The following is an 18,280-nucleotide window of genomic DNA, read 5'->3' as shown; positions in this document are numbered from 1 at the left end:
AACAGAAGCATCCTCGTTAGGCACTCTGTGTAATTAGCTTGAGTCAGTTGAAAGTGCATTTTTGCTCAGCCTTTCTACATCTGTGCTTTCCCCAAAGTCTTGACTTCCTGGTTCACTGCTCAAATGCTAAAATTCAGCTCTCCTTCCATAAAGTATTTTAATCTAAAAATAATTTGAACCATGTTTATTTTTAAGAACTTTTACCCTCCCAAAAATAATGTTTAAAAGAAAGCAACTTTAAACATTAATACAGAGTAAGTAATTGCTGTTGCTTTCATTACAGATAAATCACTTTTAATCTAAATTAAAAAAAAAAAAAAAAGATCAAAAGTAATATTAATCGTGCTGGCCAGGGAGCAAAAGGACATTCCCAGACATTAACTGCTTTCCAAATATGAAAAACATATTAAATATCTCTCTTAAAACAAGATGTTTTCCTCATGTTTCCTTCAGGGGAAATCGGCTGGGCGCATTCCTCCCCAGGCGAGGCTCGGGCATCGCCAGCCGGGCTTGGCCAGGGGGAGCACCCACTGTGCGCCGGGACCACCTGGCAGAGCAAACCTACCCGCATTAAGCCCTGGGGACGCCCCTCACCACCAGCCTGGGCACCCGGCGGGCTCCAGCTCCGGAACGTCCCTGTCCCGGACAGGGCAGGATGATGAAGCTCCAGTGGCACAGCCACACGAGGTGCCGACGCCATCACGCCTCCCCCCTGCCCGTCACCAGCCCTGCACCAGTTAACCACGGCGGCAGGCCTGGTTTACACGTGAATTCTGCACTGGGAGTCATCCTGATTCTGCAAATTGATTCTTCCCCGAACTTTTATAAGAAAGCACACACATGGAAACTCCCACCCCATCCAGCTATAGCCATGGCACACGTGGATCAAACACCACAGACAGATTTTGCTTTTATTTAATCACGACCTGTGATTTCTGTTGCAATAGGATCAGAGGCAGGAGGGAGAGAAATGCACTTCTGCAGTGTAAGGAAATACAATTAGGGTTAGTCCCAAATAAGACATAGTAAAACTGTTTGTCCTTCAGCCAGGTCCGCCCAGGCTGGCACAAAAGCCCAGCGCTCCATCAGTCGTCTTCACTCCCCCCGCACACACATTAAGAGTGGAAAAACATGAGTCAGTGGAAAGGTGCTGCCTCGGGGACACAACTTACAGTAGCAAAGCAGCATTAAATCCACAATTTGAATTTGTTATTAGGACAAAAAGAAGGGGGGAAATGATGCTCAGTGCTGTGTGTTGGCCACAAAGAAAAGACCATCAAAAGCATCACTTTTCCCAGAGGTTTTTTTTCCCCTCTCCCCCTCAAAGACTTTTTAACAATTTAAAGGCACATCAAGAAAATACTGAAGCTTTCTTGCAGTACAGGAACTGGGGAATCGCACTGCCAGCCCAGCCTCCTCCTCCTCCCCGTGGTGGGGCACACCGGGTACCAGCTGCAGGGATGTCCTATGGGTGATGCCACCAGCGGCCGCTCCGGCATGCAGCCACCCACTGCCAGCAGCATTCGATACCTTAATGCCCAGTTTCCTTAATGTCCCCTTGTACTCTTCCTTATGAGCAGCTGTTAAACCACACAGCTCCAGCCTGATGTCTACCAGCCCACGGCCTCCCCGCAGCATGGCCACGAGACACGGCTCCTCCGCAGCCAGGCTGCCCGCTGCTCCTGTCTCCGGCTCCTGGAGGAGCTCTAGCTAAAAGGAGAGGGATGATTTTGTTTTCCCAGCAATAAAGGCTTCTCACCCCCCACCAGTAACTCCTTCTCCCCCCGCATTTACCCCACTCCCCCAGCAGGACAGACCCACGTCCAGGAGAAGGCTGCTGAGCAAAAGCCAAACCTACTGTTGGATTTGGTTTATGTATTTATTTTTAACTGAAGCCAGTCACCCTAATTACTTTTAAAGCATGTGAATTCTGGTCACATGAATTAGAGTTTTCTGTCAAAGTAATTTTCCTGAAAGAGCTGTTTCTCTGGAATAAGCTTCTCCTCTGCTAATCCACCAGAGCCACAACCGCCGGCCTTCCCAAAACAAAGGAATACGTTTTTTTCCCTCAGATACATGAGGAAGAATTTTATTAGGCTTTAGTGTACATGTATGATTAGAATAACAGAAAGAATAGTTTATTTGTGAAAGAACTGACATAAAAACAATACCCAAGTCCTCAGAGGATAGGGTAGATGCTTTTTAGCAAGGAGCATTTAAAAAGAAAAAAAACAAACAAAACCCACCCAAACAAAACAAAAAAACTACACCACATAGGTTCCTCACTTTTTCAATCTAGTTTCTTCTCCCTACCTCACTAGGATCTTTTTTTTTTTTTTAAACAGAACAGCAATAGTATTTGAACTGTTACTGATTCCTAATGAATTAGGATTTTGCATGTTTATCAACCCTCGTAAGAAAAAAATTCCCACATACCCTAGGGATAAACAGCACATAAAGCACAACACAAAGTGATAAAACTTGTTGGAAAGTTCATAAATACAGATCTTTAAAATGTTTTAATGTGAAATAGATGATAATGCTCTATTTCCCTCCACTTTGTAAAAGCAAATTAAGAGTGAGCATCACAGGATTTGTAAAATAAAGCTATTCAGCATCTCACATCAGTATGGTAGCATACTCCATGGTCCAGATGTTACAAATCCTATTAAAGCAGGAATTAGCTGTCCCTAACTTACCTGCCAGCTCCCAAGGGGAAAGCTCTACACTTTGGCGACCGCTGATGGCACTTGTGTCACCCACAGAAAAACAGGATGCAGAGGACGCTTCCCCTGAGGTGTCCTACGGAGTCAGAGGTGGCAGCAAAGCTCCCTCCGCATCCTCCACGTGTCCCGTCCGGGTATTGACAGGACCGATAAAATTTGCGAGATGTTTGGGATCACAGCAATAACACCCGCCAACGCCCCTCCTTGACTGCGGTTAGAGAGCAGAGTCTTGAGGGTACCAGCCAGCAGTGCCCCATCTGTTGGAATGCATGCCCTTTTTTGAATTATAACACCAAAAAAGGAGCCTACACAAATTATTATTGTTTTCTGATTCACTGCTAGCTTAATACTCAAAGAGAAGATATACGGTCCCAAGTTATTTTCAAAACATTAGGAGAAGAAAAAACAAATATTTAATATATTGATTTAAACTTCTGTTGGGCAGAAATACTTTAGACTATACCCTCAGCTTACTGTTTGTAGGTGTCTATGCCACTGCCAATACTGACAACAGACCTGTCACGTTCAAGACGCTGTGCATAATTGATACAGTAAAAAACAAACAAAAAGAGAAAATATAAATAAGTGAGGCTTCTCCCCAGTCTTTTCTCCCGCACTGAGTGGATTCTCCACTATGAAAGAGACGGTTATCCCTGCTCCAGCAGTACTGAGATAAGCACACGCAGAATGCCTACAGGCTACAGTTTTTCATTTTCCTCTTGGCCGATCTACAACTAAGCTGCCAAAATAAACAAACTTACCCTCCCAGTCAGGCTCAAAATGAACCAGCAAACTGAATTTTTATGTCATAAAAGGAAGTAAAAAAATAAGCAGGAACAGTTAAAATGCTTAAAATATCGACACTTTTTTCCAGAAAAAGGGAAAATAAATTTATGAAGACAAGCTATTAAGTGATGCTTTCAGATGCTAATGACACAGTCCTCAATGCATCCGACGCAGTATCATGATCACAGTCATCTTTCTAAAGTAAATGGAGAAAGTCTGGCCCTGTGACATCAGGAACAAAAAATAGACTTTTTAGGTCAGAAGAGGAACAAGCACATATTTTGAAAGCTAACTCATCTAACTCATTCTTTGCAGAACAACAACTTCATTAAACTACAAGTTTTTTGAGTGACATTTTTGCTGCCCAGTGAAAGCTCCAGAAACAACCAGGAGAGGAATCCGAAGTCTCCCCGCTGACTCAGAGCTGCAGGGACGCCCCAAGGTCACCTGTGCGGCCAAGAGCCAGCTTGGCTTTAAAGAGCTGGTATTGATATTGTCTGGAGACACCGAGTTTTCTCCTTAGGATCCAGACTACTTTCATTTCTAGACCTAATTTGAACTTCTGATTAAATTATTAAATATTTTATGTGTATTGAAGACCTGAAAGATGAACTTTTCTAAAATGCTGAAAACACAATAAGCAAAATGAAGATAACATAGACCCCAAGACTACAACAATCACCTCCTGCAATGCCAGTCGGCTCATTTCAGTGTTACTTTGGCACAGCTCTGCCTCTGACAGGCCAGCAACCACAAACAAAGCTAAGCCGTGAGATGCAGCACAGCGTTTGCAGGCTCCCCCAACTAGCACCGATACAGCGCTCACTACGTCCTGCACATACAAAGCCACTCGAGATGTTTCACTGAACCAGTGTATCGCGTACCGACTTGTGCAGGAGATTTCTCTGACCACTGGGTTCATTAAAAGATGTTCCCTTTAATTACATCATACAAACTACTCGCTCTTCAGAACCGGTGAGGTGCCGTCACCATTAAGTAATGCTCACACAGACCACTCCAGCAGGAACCTGTAGCCCATGGAGTGCAATAGCTCCAGTGGGTTTGGCCATGCAGTGCGGGGAGAGCACTGAAGATTACTCCAGCACCCATCACACCAGCCCAAAATCCCACACCTGATGGGAGACAGCTTTCCATTTTTCCTTGCAGCAAGGAAACTTCCTTCCTTCCCTGGGAAACAGAAGATGCAAACCTCACATAAGGTATTGCTATCTCATGTTCTTAGGATGAATATTTCAATGTAAATATTCAGAGGAGAACACCATGAAGGAAGCCACTGGTACACATTCAAACTGCTCTGTTCTTTTGAGCAGCTATAACAAATTCCCAACAATCAGCAGGATAAGACAAAGAAGTTGTACAAGTAATGGGTACATGTGCATGGGACAGCAGACTTGGAGACTGAAATGCTTTAGTTTCACTGCACTGTAAAAAGTTACACCTCTGCACTGTTCCCCAAAGCCCTCTCCAGAAATAAGCATAGAGAATTCATGTATTTCCAGGTTTGTGACCAACCTTGCAGTGCATGATAAAATGAAAGACGAGCATGAATGTGCACAACTTGCTTTCTTCTGCTCGTAAGATTCATTTCACTTAAGTTTATAACAGTGCTCTTGAATTTTCAAGATAAAAACATACGGCAGGCTTCTTACAGAAGCTGTAGCTGTGTCCCCATCCTTCAGTGTGTAATTTTTCTTTACATTTGAGCTATAACTGAGCACACACGTGCTGCTTCATTTATCTCCACTCTTCTCATTAAACTAATTACTCTGTAAAGCACTTCAAGTACTTTAGAATACCAGCATACGTTTTCAGCTTGGCTTAATAAGGCCTAGATATGAGGAACGTCTGTGGATCCGGTATCTTGGAATAGGACTGCAAGCTTAGTCTCAAATATATCCTGGAGCAGTCCAGCACTATTTTAACTTACCAACACCTGCGGCACCAGGGAAGTTGTACACAGCCGAGGAAATTCTCTGGCAGCAGATCACACTGACCACTTTGCGTCAGGAAACCGAGGAAAAGGATCCCGACCAGCAGCCAAGGTCTCAGACAGCCCTTCGGAGGACTTCCAACCACCCTGCCCCTGCTCTTTGCGATGCAACTTGACTATGTGATCTTTTTTCCTTGGGGCAGGTTTTGTCATGCTGCTTGCTTATAAACATGGCCCTACCATATTTTTTAAATTCTCACTATGAACAGGGAAGAACCAACATGCAAACAGCCCTTGCTGCTTCTCTGCACATCATTTTTGCTTACAGTAATTAAAATAAGTTTCTGTTCTTTTATCTCTGCAGTGGCAACACATATAGAGCAGTACAAACTGGAGCCTGCCCTGCCTCACACACCATAAACAGAAGCATTCACTAAGCTCTGATTGTAGAGCCCTTATTACTGATGATAATGTATGAGACGGAAAGAAAACAGATGGGTTTTCAGAGGCCAGAGCCTGCAGTTAAGGGAAGGGGGGGGGGGTGTTGTCAGATTTTAGCTCGTAAACTGCAATTTTGCTGGAATCATTGAAAAAGAACGAGGATTCCATGATGTCACTTTTACAGTCAATGTTCTGACTACAACCACGCTTTACTGACCTGCCAGTTTGAAGTACTAGTACACCAATTCAGCACTTTGCTGCATAAAACAGTGTAAAAATACCAATTTTAAATAAAAAGCCCATTTTGTGATTCACGTATACGAAAGTACAAATCCCAAGTACCTGCTGCGTCAAGTAAAATACATAAAGCATTATCAGAAAAACACACTGGGAAAATGTGAGTGCCACATAAAGCAGTCTGGAAGAGTAACTTAAAATGACTGATGTGATGCTTGTCTTTTTTTTATGTGCTTTCGCCCTTCTTCCACTTACTGCACTCATTTCCCTTTTTAAAAAAACTATTCCCCTTTATACACTGCCTTTGTTCGACCCTTTCAGAGGATAACATAGCATTAATGAAATAGGTAGGCAAATATACAGACCAAAACAGAGCATAACATATATCACATCCAGTTCCTTCTGAAGGACAAGCTTTGACTGGGAATTTGTGTGGATGGAAGGACTGAATTATCAAACTAATTAGAATTTTGTATGTTCTTTTCCTTGGTATTCTTGGGGGGGGGCAGGGCGCGCATTATTTCCACAACATATATCTTAAGACAAGACGACTGCAGATACAACGGAGAACCAGAACAGAGTAAATCCCTGGAACACCCATTTCCAAGATTTCACTATTATTCATACACAAAGGCTTAAAACAGCTAGTAATTTGGACACAAAATGAAGCATTGTCCACAGAGATCTTTGTATCCAATCCTTGAATAAACTTAGCATATAAAATAATATAGTATTACGTGTATTTTATAACAAATAGCAGATTTACCACCAGCTCTGTTTGTTAGGTCCTGCAGAAACCCAGCGTGAGACCCTGCCCTCGATGCCCGCAACGCTAGTGCAGACCGAGAGCGTGCCAGAGGGATGGAGAGCACCGCCTGAGGCACCAGGAGAGGCACGCAGCAAGTCTGCGACCCACCTCAGGACGACCGCAAGACTAGTCTCCCTTCTTTTGAAAATAAAATAAAATAACCCCGCTGAAAACTGGTGGGAAGACACGTAAAGCATGCAGCATCATACACCAGAACCACCTGACGGCAGCGTGAGCTTGGGTCGTGCAGAGCAGCCTGCACTGATGCACGAGCTCCTCTTGTCCTACCCCAGCTGCAACATGGCCATTGTATTCCCCTGAGACCAAGGCAAGACGCTTTTTTTACTGAAAACAGGCTAATTCGAATTGGACATTCAGCTCAAGTTTTTGGCGATGACTACTAATCGCTGAGAAGTTACTCCTCAAAAAGCCTGGACTCTCCATCTCTGTACATTTACAGATCAAGATTTGAGTCCCTTTCTGAAAACAGGCGCTGATCAAAGACACATTATTGAGCTCCGTGGTGGTACCGCGGCCACAGCTAATGGTTTCTGAAACACAGGTCAGGCCAGGCTGGGGGCAGCAAGAGGAAGAAAATTCTGATGGTTACGGACAACTAAGTGCTTCCCTGGAGAACTGAATTTCATCCTGCCCCTGGAGAGACGACTTCTACGAATTTAAGCCACTCCGTTAAATCAGACTTGCCAGAGGTAGTCACTAATTGTATGTTCCACAGACACTGACCTCCAGCCTGCTAATAGGGGGTGTCGTTTGCAATGTGCTGTGTATTTTCAGATACTAAGTTAATGGGATTTGTTTTTACACGTAGAGTGTTCAATAGCACTAGATGCTTTGAGTCACACAGTCTAGATAATTTTCAATTTAATCTCGTGGAGATTCTGACTGAACCCTGCTTCTGACATTTCCATAATTAGAAGTGTTTGACATTACAATTTAACAACATTCTTTTTATTTAGCATTTTTGTGTGCAATTAATAACCTAGACTAAAAATAATATTTATGTGTATATACACTGCACTATGAAAACCAAGATATTTTTAATATAGTATTTCATTTGAATACTTTATTGAGGTCATGTGGAGCATCTATCTCTTTATATGGATAACTAGAAGCAAAGAGGAATCCATTGTGATAACATGCAAATAAGTATGGTGCATTCATACGAGACCAAACACTGAAGTAATAAAAAGGAAGGAAAACTACACAGCAGGACAGATATTTCCAGCATTAATGTAGCATTTTCACCTGCTGTGCAGACGCAAATTCTGTGTACATGAATTAACACTTGTTCTTATTTGTTTTCTCACCTTCTTTATAGACCAGAAGCCCTATGTGCATCTTCACTTTCAACTAATATTAAGAAGCATCCATAGTTGCAAAGATTATTTCCATTTCTACCCACATGTGGAAAATGTGGTTGTTATGCACCATTCCTGGGAGAAAAATTTTAAAAGTTATGCCAAAAAATAAGAAGAAATGTCTGTCTGACTCTCAGTCTTTTATCACTGAAATACCTTTAAAAAAAAAAAAAAAAAATCTTACATCCTCCGAATGCTCGTCCAAATGCCTGCCAATAATAAGGACTAAATCAATTTAAGAATGTAACTTAACGTTCTTAACCTGCTGGTCGAGCAAAGCTCAGCAGGGAGCTCCTGGACTTTATGTAGTTGGAGACTGGTCTCTGATTTCTTATCTTAATATTTCGTATTAACATTCTTTCAAGATTAATACTAGCCTGAAAACAGTCCTGCATGTGCAATTGGGTCATGCTTTTATTTTCATCATTCCTCTCACAAGGTTTAACTAGTTTCTTGTAGATAAGATTTCTAAAATATATTTATATTTTCATGGTAGCCAGATATGTTTTAAGGTCAGAGCAAACACCACAAAAGGAGATGGTTCTGAGGAAAAAAAAAAAATCATTATCAACACATAACGATGAAAGGCAGAGTATTGCCAAACTCAGGATTATCCCAGCAAACCTAGAACAGACGACTGAGCAACAGATCAGTCTACAAGGACGACTGATTGCCCTACTCCGCTTAATTGACGCCACTCGGGCAACTGAAAGGAGGCAAAGCCCGTTCTGTGTTCTCCACCATGAAGGTCTCCTTGAGAAAGGCGTGACAGAGCATGACAGAAAACCAGTTGTCTGTCCCCAGATGGCAAGGGGAAGCCAGAGCTCAGCCAGTTGCACCCTGCACTGGGATGGTCCTACGCAGAGAATCGGAGAGCTGCAGCTGCATCAGTGACATTTCTTGATGCACTGGGAGTATGGACCTTGGACACAGCTGAGAACCTGCCCCTGTTCAAGAAAGCTGTAATGGTTCAGCCATGTACCTTCTCCTTAAGCAAATTCACTCTCAAGCATTATTTTAACCGTTATGTTCAGACCAACACCTCTCTTCTATCTCTTTCCTCCTGCTTTGTCTCCCCGGTCCAAACTAAAATCATGGTCCCTTTCTTTCATGTGTACATCCAACCACAAGACTAAATAAAGACAGTTTTACTGAAGCATAACTTTCAATTTTTGCCTTCAGGCATTCCTTGTTTCTCCTGACTCATCTTCACAAACAGTGATCACCATGTTTAGACTTATAACTTGGCCATTACCCAAGTCTCATCTTTCTATTTCTTCCATCAAATCTAACTTCATGCTCTTCCTGCCTGACATTATTAGGACATGATTTTTCCTTTCCATCCAACTGTCTTGATCAAGACTTTATCACATAACATCGTAACTCCTACAACCTTCTTCTCTACAGCCTTGATAAATGCAATCTTGCTCAAATTCTACCCATTTAAAAAGTTGCCTCAAGAATAATTTTCTTGACTTTTTTTAATATGACAAATCCATCTTTGCAGTTCTACCTATTGCTTACCCTCTTTACTATACAAAAAACAAAACTACATGTTTATTTTTAAGGCACTTCATCACTTACAGAGTTACGAGTTTATAAAGGGCTTTGCCTTTATTTTTTGTTCACTGTTGAAATCTTTATCTTCACTCCATCAAAGATGTTTGTCAATTCATTTTGAAGTAGGATATTTTCACCTTCTCCTATAATTGAGTTGTGGCATAGAAGCATCACAAATATCAGATGTACCTCATCATGCCTCTTCAGCCCGAACCCTCCTCTGGCATAACGCTTGCAATAAATCCACAGCGGACAGGCGAGGTGTGCGCAGACGTTGCTTGTGACCCGTTCGCACCACCTCCTTTCTGTTCACTGTCTCCGTCCATTGTGGAATATAATCTGTTCAGGGGAATGACTTTGGTTTATACCTCAACAGCAGCGGGGTCCTGATCGCTCACTAGGGTGTTCGCATACCAACATGATACGGACAGTGAAGAGTAACGATTACGAACCACCTACCATACTTTGAGCTTCCAGTCAACACCTCATATGGAAGCTACATGCAAGCTACAACACACCGAAGGCCCAACCTGGCATATCATTCTTACAGGTAATTTTTACTGAATTCATAAGAGGCTCCATCACATGGAATTCAATCAGTTATGCTGTATCATTTTATATCAAAACATACACACATCATACTTCACTCAGCTCGGCAAGTAAAATCAAAGTGTTTTCAAATCTCTGGTATTCTTATGAGAAGCAATGATAGAACAGTCCTGACTGCCTTTGTTCTGCTAATTAGGAAGAAAAAATCTTGGAATAATTTTTTGCCAGTGAGTGCATTAGTGAACACACAGTACAGTAATAGAGTACCACAAGAAACTTCTGTAACAGATAATTCTGTCTTTCTGCTTTCTTAAGTCTGACACAAAGCTGGAATAATTAGGATGATAAAGTCTAAGCAGCCCTAGTAAATTTAGCTAAATCTGGTATCAACACAGTTGGGATACTTATTTGCATGTTTAAATTACTCAAGTGACTAATTTTCTAATTTCCTTTTCAATTGCTGAATGCCTTACTTTTAAAATTAGTCCCCTGAGAAGCAGAGGCATAGTGCACGGCGCTGTTAAAGTTAAAAACTTGTTATACTTTAGAAGATTATGATAATATTGCATGCATTCCTTCTTATTTAATAAAAATTTAATTGTGCATATAATTTGATAATTTCATACCAATAATTTGTTATACAAATCTAGAATGCATTCTTTTTTTTTTCTTGGAAAAAAATTACATTCAAGGTTTCTGTGAATAAACATTCTCATTATTAGCACTCCCAATTTTGCCATATTTTTGCCTGCAGTCTTCCTAAATGGGACAAAACTCCTACCCAGTGAAATCATATCCTTTTATTGTTACTCCAATATCCTTAAATCCAGCCTCCTGTTCCTGTTGTGGAAGCTGCAGAACACTAAGGCAGGCTACCTCACTTCGTTAATGAAGTTCTGATGATGCTCCTTGGGCACATCTTCAACACAAAGACAAGGAACAACCACAGAAAGCCATGACAAGAATGAACAGCATTTTGTTGCCATCAGAGGCAAAATTCTCCCCTAGTCCTTTTCCATTGGTGTGTGGTTTTTAGGAGAAAGCCAAATCTCTGGAAACCATTATAAACAGTGATCACAGTAAAGCAGGACCTGTTTTCTGCAGAAGCTGACTCATTGTGACCTTCCAAAATGTCAGATTCCATACACTATGCCAAAAAGCCATGCTCATTATGTGTTTACTTCCTCACAGAGGGACAAAAATTCAGCAATAGGAAGCACTCAATAAATTGCATGGGCAATGGTGATTTGCTTGGTTTACAAAACAGATAAAGGAGAGACTCCCACTGGAAAGGACACTCTCACTATAATCCTCATTTCTCCAAGGCTTGTACAATACATGGATTTCAGAAAAAAGAAACCTGGCAGGTTTTACTAATAACCTGGACCAATCCTTGTATGACTGTGGGTTTCATACATCCACCTCCTTGCATCAATAGCAGGTTTGCAACACTGACCTTGTCAGTTCGGCATACCCTTCAATGTACACAGATGGTATACGCAGATTTTAATAACAGACTGCAAATGGCCACTGAAAACATCTTTAAAAGCATTTGGAAAATCCCATTTTGTTACATCATTGCCAATTATTGTCTCTGGCAAACCGGTTTGTTGATGTGCAGTCTGGTTTTCCATATCCTGGGGGGAAACAGTGATCTCAGGAACCTCCTAATGAAAGTAAAACTCTCTCAACAGGATCACAGGAATGACAAATTAGTTATCTTCTGTAGAAATTACGAGAAAATATTTTTCTCTTGTGTTCTGCTGACACGTTATTTCTTTCCTGTTTTCTAACTTGGCTCTCTGTGGACCTCATCAAAATCTCCAAAGACAACAAGGACCACTGTTAACAGTTCTACACCCTGCCTCTCATATCCCCCACGGCAGCCCTTGAGATTGAACACCCACCAACCTTCCACCAATCATTCCGTATTACCGGTGGTGGTGCTTCCCGTCTGCATGACACATCCAGAGACCCTAGCCTGAAATCATGGCTTCTCTGCACCTGGAGCAGTTATGCTGCTCAGATGAATTCTGCTCTAGATAAAACAGCAATAGGCTGCATACAAACAAAATGTTGGAACTAGTCTCCCATAACTCCTGCTTCGCTGTACTCTTGTTTAGTTCCCTCATTCTTTATTTCATTTTAGTTTTTATACTTCTAGTTTCCCTGGCCAAATATAATAGCAAGGTTTTTAGAAAGCCTGTTTCTGGTAAATTCATTTCTATCCTATTCTTCCAGAGCTCAGGAAGGCATTATCTGAAGACAGCAGTGACATAAAAGTTCAAAAGCCCAGATATTTTACAGTGCTGACATTCTTTGCTTCAAAAACAAAACGAGCAATATCCACTCCTTCCCAAAACTGAGCAAGACAATTCCTGCACCCATGTGCCCAACAGCAAGCCATACTAATGTATTTTATCAAAAAGTTTAATCAAGAGTAATTACTTGCCTAAAAGAAGAATACAAGAAGATGCATTTTTCCATTGCAAATCAAAAAAAAAAACCCCAATCTTCAAGCCCTAATAAATTTCCACTTCCATACAGGTGTTAAAACCATTAAAACATAAAACATATAGAGCTTTAACATTAGCTTTCTGTACGCACAGAGTAAAGGGTTATTTTTCTCACATGAAAACGAACTTTTCCTAGAACGTAGTTTTCACAGAACTACGCTAACTTCCTCATGCAAAGGTCAATAAAGTACACACAGCAATCTTCTAAAGCTTGCTCCTAAGAAAACTGACTTTTAAATCTGGTAAGCCTATATGCAATCTTAATATAACATACAGATGACCTTACTAAGCTTCTCTACCTTCTATAAATTTAAATAAAATGATACAATTAATTTAAGTTCCCAACTTGCTGTGGTGTATTAGCATATTAAAATTAACTCTGCAGGCTGTAATCACTTTACCTTAATAAAACAACTTACCAAGGCAAATTTGATAAAATTATAGTACCCCCTTGTGGTGTTACCTTCATACCCCAATAGAACGTTTCTTAATATTATATTCTAAAAAAATCTTCCTCTATCAAGTCAGTGGATAACTAATTAACCTTTTCTAGAATCCAATATGAGCAAAGGGAAATTAAAAGGACTATCACCAGAATCTGAGAACAGATGAGCTAGAACGACATTTTTCCATAAGCTGAGAAAGTAATCTTTAGTAAAACTTCATGCGTTTTTACATCAACAAACAGAGCATGTAACGCTATAATATGAAAACAGCATTTGGGTAATTCTCTCCACGATGCAACACCAGTAAAGAATGCTTTCCATTAAAAAACAAAACAAAACAAAACACCACACCCAAAAAACAATCAGCTTATCAGTTACAAAAGTAATTTAAGAGTTCACCATTCAATGATTCTATCTCACCTCGTACAATGTTTTCCCTCACTAAATTTAAATTACTCTGGCCCTTTGATTCCAGAGGCCCCCTCTGCAGAACTCTTCGATCTTCCATTCTCTAATAGACACATACCTACATACACACCCCGTTCTCCTCTTACCTCGGTAGGCTCTTAGGAAAACAAGGAAACAAAAAGTAGCAATAGATTTTCAAAGCTGGACAAAACAAAAGTGTGGTTTGTGTTCTCTATTCCATCCATCTTGTTTCCGAAGAGGTGTGGGATTTCTTGAGATTAAAACACCCATCTCTCCTAAAAGTACTACATAAGTCTGTCCTATTTAAATACTATCACCTATTAAAACCCTACAGACTGACAGCCATACAATCAGTCAGGTTTACCTTCAGAAAGCAGAGGTCCCCGCACCCAATTGTTCCCAGCACCCGGTCAGCACCATTAACAGCAACGGCAGGGTAGTACCAAAAACATTAAGCAAAAAGAAATTCTTTAGATGCGACGTGTTTTGAATTTTTTGTATATCTGTACAAACAAGATGCACTTTTAAAAGACATTATAATGATAATTAAGGCTTTTTTAAAAAAATTCAAGAGATGATTACCCCATTTTCTTAATGATGTTATGGTAATAGTTTCAACCAGTATTTGGCCAGACTCAAGTGAAAAAGCCGATTTTTATTTGCATTAGCCTACTGGCTTACTAACTAATATATCTACATATATATGTTGGTGTTCAATCTACACTTGAGAAACATGGCAAAGGATATCAAACCACACAGTTGTCTACAGCCTGACACAGATAAGATGGCACAGAAGTTCTTAAATATCTGAAAAGAGTATTCACTGCATCCGACATGAGTTGCTGCCCTTAGCAGTAAATGAGTATTTGAGACGTGTAGAAGGGGTACAGGTACATTTTCAATAACACGCATGCATTTCAATAACCCCTTCAGCAAAACTGACTCAGTTAGTCGGTGATCTCTACCCAGAGAGGCAAGCTTTCCAGAAATTATAACGACATGGAAAAGAAAGGGATGAGCAAGTGAAAGGGAGAAGGATCTCTCTCCCAAGACCTGGATTAGGTTGGTCTTCCCACCGTTCGAGTTGGGTGTACGCAGTCACATTTGGGCTGAGGGGGAGAAGACATGCAGATGAGGGACTATTTGAGAGGAGTATCCAAGGGGAGAAGCCAGCAGCAGACACCCAGCTGAGCAGGGAGCGAGGGGGAGATGCCAGGCGCGTACCTGCTGTGGGTCGCAGTGCCCCTCTGCAGCATCTAGCAGGGCTTAAACACAAGCCTGGTTCCACAGTGTCGGCTGTAGCTAGAGGAGAAATTCATCTTTCTAAAGAAGGTATGGAAAACGAACATGACATCCCTATTAGAGATGTTTCGTTACAACATAATTAACACAGCACAGCATTGAGAACAACAGTAAATTCGGTCTATAAAATGCAGACCTGGGCTATACAGCATTTGTAATTGCCTAATATTAAAGCCTTGACATAAAGTAAATACATTTTAAGTTCCTGTTAGTTGTGGAAACAGTTTTGAAAGATTGAAATGCAGTACCAATAAAGCCTTTGTAAATGCTATCCTAAAATATGTGTTTCTCTGAAAGAAAATAGTTGCCATAGGAGGGTTATTTTTTTCCCATACCAGGCTTACAGAGAAGTGGTGTAAAACCACTTTTGTCTGCTGAAAGGAGGTGTGTCTTTGCATTATTCTCAAGTTGTGACAAATCGGATATTGGGACCAGTAGAGGGGGTAAAATATCCTATTAAAAACACTGGTGGATGTGTAAAAGAGGTAGTAACCATGTCAGTGGCAAAGCATGAAATAGAATTTCTGTCTCTGCTGGTCCCTGCATCTTTCACAGGGACCGCAGAAGGAAGCCATTTACAGCAAATTGGTGCTTCCTCAGTCCAGTGACATAATTTCAACACTCTTTAAACAAGAATAAACTACATGACTACTACCAACATTTCTAAAACATGTCCACTACAAGAATTTCAAAACTCAACACCTGTATAACTAATTTTCCATGTTCTAAATGAGACAGCTGTAACAGAATGAAAAAGTGATTTTATGTAAACCATACAACAAAGCAGTAGCAGAACAAGACAGAAACATCAGCTACCTCAACCTTACCATGTTAAAGCCCCTTCAAGGCTAATTCACTGCATCGTTCATACCATCTTGGCCTTGGTGTCACAAGCATTCAGAGGAGTCCAGATGGTCTACGTTCCTTTCACCTTGCAACATTTGCATTCAAGGGCTATGAGGACATGTGAACCAAGTTGTTCCCTACAACCAGCACAGACCCGTGTCTGAGAGAAGACCTTTGCTGTTGAGCTAGGGCAGGTCTTCAACTTCTCCACAAGTCCAGTCTTAAGACAGACAAGGTGCTTGGAGACGACCACACCAGCTGGACCATGGAGGCCGACGGAGCCATAGGGATGGTTTGGCTATTGCGGTGCTTCCATAAGATTTTCCTTGTAGGAGAGTTTTCCACTGAGATCAGTTGCCCAAGTGCCTTGGCAGACGGGCCTTAAACTGCATTTGAAGGGTACCCCAAGATAGAATAAGGAGAGATGTCTTTGGTGGGATTGTATATCATGTATAGGGCAAAAAGCTGTTGGCACAGAACCATACTAAATCTGGGTAACTCTTTGGGTATCCAGACGAGAAAGTCTTCCCATCAGCGCCCATTTTCTACCAACTGCTGTTTCATTGCTCTAGGAGCCTAAGCCTAGTGCCCTCTAACACCAATTTGGAATATGGCTTGTGTAACCTCCACAGCACTAGACACTGAGGTTTCTCAGAACTGGATTTTCTGAAAGATTTTCTCCAAGAATTGGTAGTAAGCACTTGGGGTTTTGTCCATAGCTGTGCCCATGAGGGCAATGAAGTGATTTACTCTTCACAACAGTAATTCTGTGCCCTTGCAAGGATTATCGTGACACTCGACAGACCTTTGTCCCATCTCCTAAATTCAGTGTCCCAAGGAAACACCTCAGCTCCCAAACTGTACACACAAACCTCAGAGGCATCACCTTATAGATCCTGGATAGCCTGTACCATTCTGCCGCCCTGACTAGAGGCCAATTGCAGAAGTTTCCTCCAGCAGTAGAGACAGGCTTAGTACCCATGAGTTCAGATGCCCTCCAGAACCAGAACACAAGGGAACGTGGAAGCACCCAAGAGCCTGCTCAGTGGCATCTCACGGTCGGGGAACCTTGCTGGGGCAGTCTTTCTGAACAATCTTACAGAACAGCCTAGACACAGCTGTTAACTCCCAGCTATTTTAATCGTCTACCAAGTGCAACACATTATCTTCCATCACAACAGAAGTAAACAAAAAAATTAACCTCTCCTCTCCAGGAGAAATGAAGCTTTACGTAGACAAAATTGCATACATTCCTGATATTTGACTGCAGGTTATGGATGGAAAAAAGAGAAAGTCTGAAAGAAATATACTTAAGGAGATTTTATTCAGGCAAGAGAGGACCTCCTGCTTAACATACACAAGCCATTAAGAATTTTTTCAACCAAATCATATGGACCTGCACAGACAGTACATGTCTTCTTCTTCTTCCTTACAGAAGTAATGATGAAAGTATCTTGGCTCCAGGATGGACTGGTTTAATTCTGCTTCAGCACTCAATTCTGCCTTTCATTTTCCTACTGACTTGCTGAAATTCCATGGAAAGACATTGTTGTTAAACAGCAGTGAGTGTTATTCTCACAGCAGTGTACACTAATAATAATTCAGTGTGGTGTCATGGAAGGCTGTGAGCTCTTAGCTGAATTTATTTGAAAAATAAAGTTTGGGTTTTTTTCTCAGAGATCTTTACTTAAGTCAGCATGGAACTCTTGTAAAAGATAACTAGCAATAAGTCACAACTACCCAAGGAACAGCCTTTTTATTTTATTTTTTTATTCCCTGCTCACCATGACAACATAATAAATGAGCCCTGAGAGACTAGAAGTGCATAACTATTTAAAATTTTGTATTTTATCTTTCATTGTATGCTTCCAGACATAACATTCATGATCCATTTTTTAAAACCCACTTCAGTGTCTCCAAGTGAAATACTCCAATTTTCAACTGCAATATACAATAATCAGAAATACATCTTTGCTGTGATTCTAGGTAACAGTTTACAAAACTAGGCTTATAGTATTTTTGTGATCCATTAATAATTACTTGCTCCTGTAAAAGAAAAGAAAGCCAACAGTTTCAACATCTGCTTTTTCAATTTTTGTTTTGAGTTCTGTTGGATGTCTCTGTATTCTTTCATACATGACTAATAGGAAAGATACAAGACTAATAGGAAACATAACTGCAACTTCACTTATGGTTGGTTTCAGTTAACAGATGGTCTTTAAACTATCCAACATAAAAGCATTCATTTTAGAAAAACTGCTTCATAAAATAAAGTATTTTGATTTTTTTTCCCCTCAAAGCTTC

At 40.9% G+C, this 18,280-nt stretch overlaps 1 protein-coding gene across 2 annotated transcripts in view; it reads right to left on the bottom strand.

Annotated features, from left to right (window-relative positions):
• Nucleotides 1–18,280, bottom strand: part of ZFHX3 (zinc finger homeobox 3) — a 693,525-nt gene that overhangs the window by 667,753 nt on the left and 7,492 nt on the right. For both annotated transcript variants that reach the window (XM_075509294.1, XM_075509295.1), the window contains one exon: nt 15,053–15,151. The gene's annotated coding sequence lies outside the window, so the exon portion shown is untranslated. The remainder of the gene's footprint in view (nt 1–15,052; nt 15,152–18,280) is intronic.

This window comes from Mycteria americana, chromosome 8 (assembly GCF_035582795.1).
Source record: "Mycteria americana isolate JAX WOST 10 ecotype Jacksonville Zoo and Gardens chromosome 8, USCA_MyAme_1.0, whole genome shotgun sequence".
In the NCBI taxonomy this organism is placed as follows: domain Eukaryota; kingdom Metazoa; phylum Chordata; class Aves; order Ciconiiformes; family Ciconiidae; genus Mycteria; species Mycteria americana.
This window is presented reverse-complemented; position numbering and strand designations above follow the sequence as displayed.